The sequence below is a fragment of the Mustela lutreola genome, chromosome 12 (assembly GCF_030435805.1).
Source record: "Mustela lutreola isolate mMusLut2 chromosome 12, mMusLut2.pri, whole genome shotgun sequence".
NCBI lineage: Eukaryota > Metazoa > Chordata > Mammalia > Carnivora > Mustelidae > Mustela > Mustela lutreola.
This window is the reverse complement of record NC_081301.1, coordinates 14040556-14052852: the sequence shown is the minus strand read 5'-3', so window position 1 is coordinate 14052852 and position 12297 is coordinate 14040556. Positions and strand designations below refer to the sequence as shown.

The window sequence follows — 12297 nt, the reverse complement described above, 5'->3', positions numbered from 1 at the left end:
GAGTGAAATAAGTCAAGCAGAGAGAGTCAATTATCATATGGTTTCACTTACTTGTGGAGCATAAGGAATAACACAGAGGACACTGGGAGATGGAGAGAAGTGAGTTGAGGAAAATTGGAGAGGGAGATGAACCATGAGAGACTGTGGACTCTAAGAAACAAACTGAGGGTTTTGGAGGGGAGTGGGGAGGGGGTTGAGTGAGCCTGGAAGTGGGTATTGTGGAGGGCACGTATTGCATGGAGCACTGGGTGTGGTGCATAAACAATGAATCCTGGAACACTGAAAAGAAATAAAATAAAATAAAATGAAAAAAAAAAAAAAAAAGACACCACTGAAAGTAAGGCGTCCTTAGACACCTGAAGCATGGTCCCCACCAGCTCCTGAAAATGTATTACATACCCCACTGCAGCCAAGTTCACCTCCCCCGGGCCCTCCTCCACCACCCCTCTATGCACTTCCCTGTCTCCCCCAGAATGCCCTCCCCTGATACCCTCACATGTCCACATTCCTGCAGGTGAGAACAGTAGTACAAAGAGCCAAGAAGTCGAGCAGGGACTGTGTGCATGGGGCACATTCTGGCATCCTAAAGTAGCCAGCATTTACCGAATGACTCCGACGTACAAAGTCTCTCATACCCGCTGCCAAGCCATTTGCACAGCCATCTTACGAGACCCACCTCCAGAAAATGAGCAGCTGAGTCCGGGAACTTGCCCAGGGTCCTCCAGATAGTAGTGTAAAGGCAGGACGTGGACCAGGCAGTTCATCACCAGACTCAAACCTCCACTGCAACACGACACTGGGCTCTGGGGAGGCAGGAGGCAGAAATGCCGTAAATACTTGTGGTCACAGAAGAAGGCAATAAACATGTCCAACAATTAAACATTGAGTTCCCATATGACCCAGCCACTCCATGCATAGGTGTCCGCCCAAGAGAAATGAAAACGTATATTCACACAGAAACGTGCACACAGGAGCCGAAAGGTAAGGGCAACACCAATGTCTGTCCATAGATGGACAAAATGCAAAATGGAACATTCTCCCACCATAAAAAGGACAGAAGGAATGACACCCGCCACTACATGGGTGAACCTCAAAAGCTCTGTGCTAAGCGAGAGGAGCCAGGTATAAAAAGTCGCCACGAGACATCACTAGTGACAGGGGCCGTGTGTGTGCCTACGCGGGACCCAGGGGGTAAACGGGAACTCTGTGCCTTCTCCTCATCTTGTTAGAAACCTAAATCTGCTCTAAAAAAGAAAGACTATTTAAAAAAAAAAAAAAAAAAAAAAAGAATCCCTGTGTTGGTTTGCTAAAGCTACTGTAACAAAGTAGCACAGACTAGAGACACTTAGTAGCAGAAATCTTAAACAACAGAAATTTACCTAGTACCATTCAGGACACTGGGGGTCTTTAGATCAAGAGGTCAGGGGCTGGGTTTCTTCAGACGCCTCTCTCCTTGGTTTAGAGATGGCCGTCTTCTCCCTGTGACCTCACATGGTCTTTCCCGTGTGGGTGCCTGTGTCCTAAGCTCCTCCTCTTTGAGAAGACAAAGCCTGTGAATACCCAACTTTTACATCAACATGGGTGGGACTGGAGGAGATTATGCTAAGGGAAATAAGTCAAACAGAAAAAGTCGATTTATCACACGGTTTCACTTATTCGTGGAACGTAAGGAATAGCATGAGGACATTAGGAGAAGGAAGGGAAAAATGAAGGCGGTGGGGAATCGGAGGAGGAGATGAGCCATGAGAGACTGTGGACTCTGGGACTCAAACAAAGGGTTTGGGGCGGAGGGTAGGGGAATGGGTTAGTCTGGTGATGGGTATTAGGAGGGTAAGGATTGCATGCAGCAATGGGTATTATATGCAAACAATAAATCATGGAACAAAAACTAATGATGTACTGTATGGCGACTAACATAACATCATTTTTTTAAAAAGTTATAAATACTATGGACTTAAAAGCATTAAAAAAAATTTTTTTAAATCCTATTGGATTAGAACCCACCCTATGCAACTCAGTTTAACTTAATGATCTCTGCAAAGACGCCATCACCAAATGCAGTCACAGTCTGAGGGGCTGGGCGTTAGGACCCCAGCACATGAATTTTGAGGGACACATTTCATCGCCTAACGGTCATGCATTGCATGATCACTTTTATATGCAATATGCAGAGTAGACAAATCCATAGAGAGAGAAAGAGATGAGTGGTTGTCAGGGGTCCTGGGAGGGAGAATGGGGCATGATTAGTTCATGGGTACAAGGTTTGCTTTCGGGAAGATGAAGATGTTTTGAAAGTAGGGAGAGGTGGTATTTGGGTCTATGTAGCAAGTGAATGTACCACAAGGCACGGCATCCTATGCTTGAAATGGTTAATTGTATGCTCTGTGAATTTCCCCTCAATTTTATTTTAAGCTTAAAAAGAAGGCAACAAACATAGGCTTCCCTCAAGATGCCTGCCCCCCTCTTCCCTCCCAGCCACGCTTTGTGATTTCTGCCTCTCTTTGCCCAGGGGAGAGCAGGACTGGGGGCTGATGGGGCCCTGCATTTCCCTAAGAATGGTACAAGATTAAATCAAATTTGCCGAAGGAAGAAGAGAATGGCCCCCATTTTGGGAGAATGTAAATGAACCAATGCTCCAAGCAAAATATCAGTCCAAAGAACCCACTGCCACGTGTCTGAGACAGGCCAGGTGTGACGTTTACTCCTCTGTTCTGGGCCTCGTGCCAGCGCTTTGCTGTAGAATCTTGGCAAATGCCATTGGCTGGGAGCGACTTCCCGGACTGGGCATAAGGATGTGGTGTTAGAACAACAGAGTAGCTAAACTGGGGGGCAGTGATGGGCTGTATTAATGCCTCCCTGGGGCTGAGACCTGGGACCTACCTCTTCTAGGGAGCCCCTGGGACTCCCCAGGTCTCTAGGTCACCCCTGGGTTCCCTCCAACCCAGAACTTCCCCTGGTACCTTGCAGATGTCTCCCTCTGGGAGCTGGGAGGTCAGGGACAGCGTGGCATCCTAGCCCGAATGCCCATTACCAGGTGTAGGGTCTGAAACAAAAGAGCAGCTCAGTTAAAGCTGGAGACCAGAGGGGAAGAGAGACAAGGGAAGTCATGCCATATAGAGCCACAGTACAGCTCAAAACAACTTATCGCATCTTGGGATCTGATCACCTCTGGCCTCACTTTCACCAGAGAGAGATGTTTCCAGACAACCAAAGAAAAACTGCTCCGGAAATACTGTAAGTTCAAACAAGCACAGGTTTTGAAGACACTACATTGTACAAATCTTGTCCTTGCTCTGTCTCTGTCAAGTCCAAGTCCAGACCAGAGGCACCAATAGCACCAACAGCATCATCCACCATCTCAGAAACTGAAGAGCTTTTGCCTAAACCCCTGGGCACGATGATGATGTCACTGCATTCTGGGCTCCTGGGCAACCCCCATCACTCAGGCTACAGATTTCTCCGCTATCTGAAAGCATCCCCTTCCTGCAAAAGCTCCCTTCACCTCAATGTCATAAAGAGAAGTAACAACTACCAGCAACTTACATGGGGGAAAAAAAAAAAAGCATGCATTCACAGACCCCAAAAATCGCCTCTTGCAGGATTTTCCAATACCAGAGGACACATCTTGCAGACAGAAGCACAAGGTACATGACAGTAAAGCAAATGCTTGCAGACGCAGATCAGAGTCCTGGTGGCAAATGTGGAGATCATGTGACTTAGGTGGAGACCTAAATCACCTCCACTCCCAGCCACTCACTAGCTTTGAGATTTAGCAGAACACACCCTTTGTGTAGTACAGTTTCCAAATCTGGGCTTGCACCCTCCCTTAAGTTGTGTGTCCAAATACCCGTTATTATCCAGACATGTAATCATTCACATGCTGTGTGCTTTCCCATTGGGATGTACCAAATTCGCATGAGACTGAAGGTCTCCTCCTCACTGGAATGAAGAGAAATCTCTTTAAGGTCAGCTACTTTTGTTTGCTGTGTATGAGCTCGAATGCTTTTCAATGGTGACCCTGTGCTTTCTCTCAGCGGTGGCTTTGCAGACACTTGAGTTTGTGAAAGGATAAGGCTGCGCCTGCGCTGTGTGAATGCACGCTCAACTTTTGATTGCTTGCACTAAAATTTTCGATGCCTATTACTTGTTGAATTTTTGTGCTTTTATGTTGGAGTAAAAAAAAGAAATCTGGGAATGGGCCAAAAATATCTAGGAATTACTGGGTCTTTGGAGATACCTAAACGTAATGTGAAAATGGAATTGGATCTGAAATGTGCTATAATCCTGTTGTCCTTTGATCTTTTATGGCTGGTGCATGGGGAGCCCAGCTCAAAGATGGCGTGGCAGCTCTGTGGCCCTTGAACGTTGCTCCTCCTGGGTGGGAGTTTTTTGGCTTTCACGTCTTAGGCCACTCTTTGTGGATAACTTCGGGAAAAATGGGAACATAAAACCTGCACTTGAAAAGTTATGTGCCAGAGGGCTGTAAGAAATTGGAGGATGAGGTGTAACATGGTTAACAATGGAAGGGGAGGGGCACCTGGGTGTCTCAGTCAATTGAGCATCTGCCATCATGCCTCAGGTCATGATCTCAGGGTCCTGGGATCGAGCCCCAAGTCCGGCACCCTGCTCAGCAGGGATCCTGCTTCTTTGTCTGTCTCTGCCCCGCCCTCATGCTCGCTCTCTCTCTAGTGCTCTCTCTCTCTCTGTCTCTCAAATAAATTAAAAAATCTTTAAAATAAAAAATAAAAAACAATGGAAGGGGAAAGGAAACAGACCGAAGAGGAAGCCCCCAGCTTGTACTTTGCAGGTGGAAATGTAAAATGGCGTCACCGCTGTGGAGCATAGAGTTACCATGTGAGCCAGGTGTCCTGGTCCTGGGAGACTAGCCAAAGGAACTTGGGAAAGAGACTCAGCCCCTGGCATTCCAATGTTGACTGCAGCATTATCACAAGAGCCAAAAGGTGCAAATAACCCAAGTGTGCATCAACAGATGAATGGATAAATAAAATGTGGTCTATTCATACAAAGGATTACTGTGCAGCCATAAACAGTACAAATATTGTATGGTTCCATTTATGTGAAATGCCTAGAATATGCCAATTCATAGGGACAGAAAGGAGATTAGAAGTTACCAGGGACGGACACCTGAGTGGCTCAGTCAGTGAAGCTTCTGCCTTCAGCTCAGGTCATGATCCCTGGGGTCCTGAGTTCAAGCCCCGCATCAGGGTCCCTGCTCAGTGAGGAGCCTGCTTCTCCCTTTCCCTCTGTCTGCTGCTCCCCCTGCTTGTGCGCTCACTCACTCTCTCTCTCTCTCTCAAACAAATAAAATTTTAAAAATAAAATAAAAAGTTACCAGGGAAAGAGGAAAGGGGAGCTACTACTTGCCGGTACAGAGTTCCTGTTTGGGGTTAAAAAAAAAAGAAAAAAAGGGTTTGGAAACAGAGCAGTGATGTTGCACAACATGGGGAATGTAATTAATGTCATTGAATTGATTATACACTAAACAATGATTAAATGGTGATTTTTATGTTAGATCTATTTTCCCACAATTTTTTTTTTAAACTTAGGAACAGAGGAAGAGCAGAACTGAGGAACCCCAAATAGGTACCTGTGGGGCTGAGCTGGCAGGAAAGTGGGGTGGGGGGTGGTTCTTGATTTATTTCACTGTTTAACTGCTCATGCGTTTGCAACATGTTCATAGTGTATAAACAACATTAGTGACTCTAGAGGATCCGTGTCTGTCCTATTACACCATTAAAGACTTTTTCGTCCAACTCTCTCAAAAAAAAGTGTTATGTGGGTTCCACTGGGAACCTCCGAGTTCCCAGCAAAAGATTTTTTAAAGAAATTATTTATTTGTTTGTTTGTTTGTGTGGAAGAGAGAGAAAGAGCACAAGCCAGTTGCGGGGTGGGGGGGCGGTGCAGAGGGAGAGGAAGAGAGAAGGAATTTCAACCAGACTCCACACTGAGCGCGGAGCCCAACTGCGTGGCTCTGTCTCATTACCTTGAGATCATGACCTGAGCGGAAACCAAGAGTCACGCTCCCAACCGACTGAGCCACTGAGGTGCCACCCCCCACCACCACCAAAGCAAAGGATTTTGGACAGAACTTTCAGCCTCAGTGCATGTCGGTGGGCAGCCCGTGATTGTCATCTTTCTCAGGCATGTGGAGATTCTGCCTGTGATGTAGAAGGGGCACATGCCACCCGTGAATTTCAACCTGAGGGCAATTTGCACGCACCCCCCCCCCCACCTCGGGAGGCAGCACTGGTGCAGCCACGCGGGAAAAGAATGCTGTGTCCTGGAAGAACGGAAAGTAGGATCAGAAGAGCCAAAGCAGGTGGGTTCTCCTCCCTCCCAGGATACAGACCCTCTTTCATGGTTTTCGTTGGAACTTGACTCTTGATCTTCGGAAGGCAGCGAAATGAAATAGAAACAAAGGAGCTTGTCAGCTCCCAGGTAGCCAAGTGGTGAGAAAGTTTAAATTCAGAGGACATGACAGGATAGTTAAAAATACCCAGAGAGACCTGGCAACACCCAGAACAATGAGATAACAAAGTAGGTCAGGGCCGTTCGCGGTGGTCAGAGGATGCGGCTCGGCGCCCGGCAAAGAGGGAGCCCACACTGGGTACTGGAAGAGTTGATACTGTCCGTGGCGTAGCATGCAGAATTATGTATTTCAGAGCGTTGTCACTCATCCGTAGCAAATAGCAAAGTAATAAGGAAGGAAGAAAGGAGGAGAAGTAGGGAGAGAAGGAGGTAGAGAGAAGGAGAGAAGAGAAAAGAAAGAGGAAGAGACAGAGGGAGGAAGAGACAGAGGGAAGGAAGAAAGGAAGATGCTAGATGAGGAAACTCACAAACGAATTCCTTTCAATAGGGAGATAAAAATACCAAGCAGCACTTGGGGAAGGTGGGGGACTATTGACTGTGAAGTATTGATCAGCGAGAATCTGCGGTTTAGGGCATGGAAAGGATCGGGCATGGAAAGGATCAGAGTAGCTAAGAAAGAGCCAGAACAGTACCTGGTAAATTCCAGAAAAAAATGCAGAATGACCAGTCCCTGATGTAGAGAGGGTATGTAGATGCAGAGGGGAACAAGGAGGCAGAACAGACAGACTGGGGGAGAGGTACATATTTTTTTTTTTTTTAATCTCAAGAGGAGAGCTTCCTGGGGTGAGACAAAATCTTCTACAAAGCCACCTGCCAATATGCCATTCCAGGTGCCTTGAAAGCAGAAAGGCCACGTTATGCTAATGACGTGATAATAAAGGGAAAGACATATAGAAGGGAAGAAACAGTGCACGTGTGGTGTCTGAACTTCCTTCTGCCTCTAACAAATTACCATGAACTTCGTGGCTTAGAACAGCACAGGTTTATTTCTTATCTTACAGTTCTGGACGTCAGCGGTCCAAAATGGGTGTCCCTGGGCTAAAATCGAAGCATCCGCAGCAGAGCTTTTCTCCTGGAGGTTCTAGGGGAGAACCCACGTCCTTGCCTTTCCTGGAAGCTGGAAGCCGACAGTCCTGGGCTCGCAACCCCTTCGTCCACCTGCAGAGCTCACAACACAGCACTGGGAATGCCTGTCTCTCCTCCTGACCATGGCTTCTCTTATGTCTCCTTCTTGTACTTGTAAAGACCCTGTGCTTATAATGGGGCCATCAGAGAAGCCTCCCTCTTTAAAGGTCATCTGAATACCAGCGTCAATTCCATGGGCGACCTGAACCCCTCTTTGCCATGTAGCGTAACATTGTCCCAGGTCAAGACAAAAATGTGTCTTTGAGGGAGCCATGACTCGGCTTCCCACAGGGTGGAACCACCATGATTTAGTTAACACCATCCCAAGAAAAGGTCTGAAGAGAAGTCTGGGCTAGGCTTTGCCACAGATGGAAGCTGGTATTTAGGGAAAGACTGTATCTTGCAGCCACCTTGATCCTCCAGCCCAAGGAGAGAGACCTTCCAAGTCTTGGCCCCCTGTGTCTCTCCCTGGTTCTAGTCAGACCCCGTGTTGAGGAATCAATCACGCAGCCCCATGTCCCAGCTACCTCACCAGCTGACTCATCAGCCTCACTGCCCAGAAGCAAATCCCAAATTCTCCTCAGTCAAGACTAAAGAAAGACAGACGTCTGTTCATCATCCTGGAGCTCCTTTAAGAAAAGAAGTGGGGAAGCCTCCTGCATAGATCATTCCCCGGTCCTCCCCTTCTCCCTGGCAGGTTGGACCCACCCAGACAAGTCCACAGTAGGCTTCATTCTTAGATCCATTCTGCAGGTGAAAAACTTAAGCCTGGAGATGTTAAATGGCTTGTCCATGGCTTGTCCTGACACGTAAACATGGAACTGGGATTCAGCTCCAGATCCAACTGACCCCCAAAGTTCAGTTGCCCATTCAACGAGCTTGAGTAAGCCCTTATTTGGATTGTAAGTACACAGATACAAAGCCAAGATCTATTTCCAATGCATTCAATTTAAAGGACATGCTGACAAAGAAAATGTATTATATATAGAAGAATATATATGATATAATGATATCACATATATAATGGAATATTATTCAGCCATAAAGAAGAATGAAATCTTGCCATTTGCAATAATATGGATGGATCTAGAAAGTATAATGCTAAGCAAAATTAGTTAGTCAGAGAAAGACAAATACCACATGACTTCGCTCATATGTGTAATTTAAGAAACAAAACAAAAAGAGAGACACACCAAGAAAATAGATTCTTCACAGTCAGAGTGGGTGCCCAGGTCATGGGCACTGAGCCCTGTACAGAATTGTTGAGTCCCTATATCATCCACCTGGAACTACCATAACACTGGATGTTAACTACACTGGCATTGATTTTTTTTTTTTTAAAGGACACACTGGCATTTATTCAGTTAGACATAACAGCATCGGGGTTTGCACCAGAAAGCCAGGGAGGCTGTAGTAGCTCACAGGAATGACAACTCACCCTGTCCTGTTGGCCAGTGGATGGATTCCGTAGAAAGGGACAGCTAAGCCGAGTCACGAGACTCAGAGAGGATTCATCCGGGCAAACATGTCCTTAATAGGGGACCTTACGGGCAGCTGCGTCTCTGCTCTAGGTCTTACTCCAGGTCCCAGAGCAGCCTCTGTCTACCTGAGTTATTGTCAGTCATAACAGCAGAGAAGATCAAGCAAACCACGTGCTGGTTCTGGAAGTTTCTTCCTTGAAGTCACACACGTCACTTTACCTCCATTTATTGGCTCAAGAAAGCCACGTGGCCAGAGCCGGCAGTAGTGGGGAGGACCAGCAAGGGGTGATCCGTAGATGTGAGTAAAATGTAACACATCATACACAGAGACACAGAGGCAAACTCATAGCCTGCATTTCACATACCCGCCCAATCACAGAGGACTCAATCTTTCTCTCCCAGAGGCAAGAAGTCATCAAAGGCAGGGAAAATTTGAGTTCACAACACTGTGTCAGATGGACCAGTTCCTGGCTGTGGGAGTAGGCATCCCTCCCAAGGTTTTCCTAATAGATGAATAATAAACATTCCACTGAAATCTTTAAACGGATAGAGGAGTTTAATTACAAGAATTTAATTTTTCACAAGCAAAAGCTGCCTTTATACAATTACAGTGAGACAACTTTTAATTAACTTTGGAAACTTTCTTTTGCTTGGAAAATCTAATTAAAAATACTTAGGGAACTATTAACATAACACAAGATTCGGGGGGGCAGAAATAATATTGAGAAGGCATGGGAAAGAGACACGGAAGAGATGTCACTGAGAGGTCCGTGTCACCTCATTTCCCTGAGCATTCAACGTTTCCTGGACCTCCCCAAGCTCTGGGGACATCGGGGAGGGATTTTGCCAGCAGTGGTTTTGTGGGATTCCTCTCTGCAATGGAGTCCAGCAAGACTTCTGTCTTTCCTTCTTGTGCTTTTGGGGCTCCCTCACCTCTGATGTGTGGGATACAGAGGAAGAGGCGAGTGGCTACAATGTCCCTGGGAGGGGGCAGCCAGGGTGATGCTGTTGACTTTGCAACCTGTCTACCCCTGATGTGCGCCCAGGGAGATGTCAACCACAGCGGGCCTCTGAGAGCGGTCCCTGATCCCACAGCATCAACATCAGCAGGAAGCTGATTAGACAGAGGATCTTCCAGACCCTCACGCCCCTCCTGAGAGCCACTGGGTCTGAACGGACATTGGCACATGATGTCCAGGTGGCACATGTACATGCCTCGAAGTCTGAGAAGCACTGAACTTGGCCACAGAGATCTCCAAAGGTAAGGTGCCAACAGTCTGCTTGGGTCTGATGTTCATGACATTAGTTTGGGGAGCACGGACGTTGTCTACAGAACCCCAAGTTCGAGTCAGGAAGTCTGACCTCCACGTGCTCTCTGAGATGCCCCTCAACCATCCTGGCTTGTTTCCTCACCTGTGACTTGAAGAGAGCAGTGCCCACCCTTGAAGGTTGGCCAAGAACATGGGTGGGCAGCGCTGAACCAGGGACAGCCTCCTCAAGTTTCAGAGTTCTTTGCCAATGATGTCATCAGGCAAGGCTCGTCCCATTGAAAATCAAAGAGCCCCTTGGGGGTGAGCTGACCGAGAGTCCAACCCGGTCTGACACCAATTCATCAAAGACCTGGGGCAAATCACATCACTGCTCTGATCTCCATTTCTCGACATGCTCAGCAACCGAGCAGACAGTCACAAAATGTGCGGGCTCAGCTGAGATCTAAGGTCATCTGTGAGGCTCTCGAGGGCTCTGGCATGTGTCATTTGAATAGAGCTTCCTTGTAAGCGGACCCCACCTCCCCAAGTGAATGCAGACTGAGGCAGAGGGATTTCTGGCAAGGGCCGGCCCCCTGGAGGCTTGCGGAGGGAAGGGATAGGACCTCTGCGTGTTACAGAGATGTGGCTTTCTCACTTAGTCCCCGCTGCGACCCTAAAGTCAAAACCACAAAAAAAAAAAAAAAACAAACTAAACTGATTCTCAAGTGGCTCTGCCTCCCCGGGCCCACCTGGCCTCGCACCTGCCCACCAGGGGCTCCGAAGACAACCAGTTGACCCAGATTCCTGAATCCAACGGCCTCTGTCAGGTTGTGCAGGGGAGAGACGTAGAGAGGAACTTTAATGTTACACTGACCCCCTGTGGAAGTCAGAGGTGGCTGACAGGGCTCCCACCTCCAGCAACCCCCCACGCGCCCCCATCCGCCCAGCAGGACTCCCGAGGACCTTCCTAGATGCCCTCAAGGAGGACCACCCACCAGCTGCCTCTTCTGAGAAAGAGGCCACTGGCAAACCTGATTGTATTGGGGGAGCCCACCAAGGTCAGACAGAGGACAACAGAAGGGGGCAAACCCTCTGCTCTAGGCTGAGCCCCTTCCCCGCCCCCCCAGCTTCCAACCACCAGCTCTTGCCTGGATCTTGCTACAGTCTTCTCAGTAGCTTCCCTGCCCCCAGATTCACCCTCCTCCGGGCTGGGGTACATCCCTCAGTCTGGCTTTCAGAGGACCCCGTGATCTAGCACAACCTGCCTCAGTGAGGCCAGGAGCATAGAACAACTCCCACTCCCACAGTTTCCCTTTGCTCAGGCTGTTCCCCCCACCTGGACCCCCCCCCCAAACCCTGCCGGCCTCCTCAGAGTCTTGCCCAGGACTCGAACGAACAGCAGAAACGCCCCCTCCTCACCATGCCTTCCCTCCTGGGCTGGCGCCTGCTCCTGCCTCAACCCAGACAGGTGGCGGGTCACGTGCCCTCTTTGTGCCTCTGTTTTCTCAAATATCACATCGCGGTGTCACATCACTACTCCAGCCAGTGCGGCCTGCAGGAGAGGCATGGGGTGTGATGACATCACAGTGGCCGTAGAAACTGTTAGGTCTGTGACTCGGTCACATTACACCCTGGTGGTTTCTGCCAGGCTGTGTCTTGCGTCGTAGAGAGGTTTTGTCTTGCACTCTGACCCAGAAGGATGGAGCGTGGGCCAATGGAACCAGCGAGTGGCAGAGTCGGGCCCGGAATCCTGAGGTCCCACTCTGTGCTGAATGCCAAAGACACCAAGAGGCCCTCAAAGAGCCCCTGGTTGGTGGCGGGGCCAGCCGGGAAGATTATGGTTCAGGCTGATGAGGGCTGGTGCAGAGGCGCCACATAGCAGGGCCCTTGACCCAGCCCTGAAGGTCAGGGAAGGCTTCCTGAAGGAGGTCACGTCTGAACTGAAGCCTGAAGGGCCAATGTGTGCTGGCCAGACGGTGCACGCGGGTTGGCAGGGAGGTGCCATGGGTGTGGGTGATGACCCCCAAGGGGAAGGGACCACGAGAGGCCAG

General features: G+C 48.6%; 1 long non-coding RNA gene across 3 annotated transcripts in view; it reads right to left on the bottom strand.

Moving 5' to 3' along the window:
• The window catches only part of LOC131812834 (uncharacterized), a 39615-nt gene extending 27859 nt beyond the window's left edge, over positions 1–11756 (bottom strand). For 2 of the 3 annotated variants that reach the window (XR_009346498.1, XR_009346500.1), the window contains exons 1-4: positions 11666–11756; positions 2961–3043; positions 1380–1550; positions 677–803 (exon numbers count right to left, since the gene is read on the bottom strand). This is a non-coding gene — a long non-coding RNA (uncharacterized LOC131812834). Of the gene's footprint in view, positions 1–676; positions 804–1379; positions 1551–2960; positions 3044–9361; positions 9481–11665 lie in introns of those variants that run through there. The other variant, XR_009346499.1, reaches the window with a different exon arrangement.
• Between the last annotated feature and the right edge of the window lie 541 nt (positions 11757–12297).